Source organism: Amblyomma maculatum, chromosome 1 (assembly GCF_055883805.1).
Source record: "Amblyomma maculatum isolate TAMU_Amacu chromosome 1, ASM5588380v1, whole genome shotgun sequence".
In the NCBI taxonomy this organism is placed as follows: Eukaryota; Metazoa; Arthropoda; class Arachnida; order Ixodida; family Ixodidae; genus Amblyomma; species Amblyomma maculatum.
In genome coordinates this window covers 424665880-424666918 of record NC_139344.1, presented here as the reverse complement: position 1 = coordinate 424666918, position 1039 = coordinate 424665880, and positions in this window count along the sequence as shown.

Genomic DNA, 1039 nt, shown 5'->3' with positions numbered 1-1039 from the left:
GTGATGTCGAATTTTTGAAGACGTAGGCTCCATCGGGCAAGGCGGTCGTAGGGGCCTTTCAAATTTGCCAGCCAGCAGAGCGCTTGGTGATCACTTACCACCTTGAATGTTCGGCCGTATAAGTACGGACGGAAATTTGAAGTGGCCCAGATGATCGCGAAGCACTCCTCGGTCATCGAGTAAATTGCTTCGGATTTCGAAAGGGACCTGCTAGCGTAGGCGATTACTTGCTCCTGTCCCCTTCCCCAGTGCAGGGTAGCCAACCGGAATTCATTCTTTTTGGTTAACATCCCTGCCTTCCGTCCTCCTTTTCTCTTCTTTGTTATGTCTGGCATTCTTTTGAATAAGAACGGCGTCAAGGCCCAGACTGCTCGCATCGGTATGTATCTCGGTCTCGGCGTTCTCATCAAAGTGGCTTAGCACAGGCGGCGCTTAAGTTCCTCGAAGGCTTCCGTTTTCGGTGCTTTTCATTGAAATGATACGTCCGCCTTTGTAAGCTGCCTCAATTGTTCGGCGAGGTGTGAAAAGGTCTTGACGAATGGTAGGTATTACGCGCACAGTCCGAGGAACCCGCTCACAGCTTTCTTGTCACCGGGATGTGGAAAGTGTGTTATCGCAACTACTTTCTGTGGGCCGGGGCGAACTCCCTACTTGCTGACGATATGACCCAGAAACAACATTTGTTCGTTGGTGAAATGACACTTCGCTGCTTTCAACGTTAAACCTGGGGACCTGACTGCGCCAAGAACTGTTCGAAGCCTTCTAGATAGTCTTCAAAGTTTGACGAGAACACAACAAAGTGGTCCAAGTGTACTAAACAAATCTGTCACTTTAAGCCAGCCAGGACAGTGTCCATTACTCGTTGAAACGTGGCTGATGCGGAGCAGAAGCCAAATGGCATTACCTTGAATTCGAAGCGGCCATCCGGTGTTATGAACGCCAACTGCGGAGTAAAGCGTTTACTCGATCGATCTCCTTGATAATAAGGTGTAATTAAGGTAGAGCGTATGCGACTCTGCCAGTGTAATGTCCGTTCACA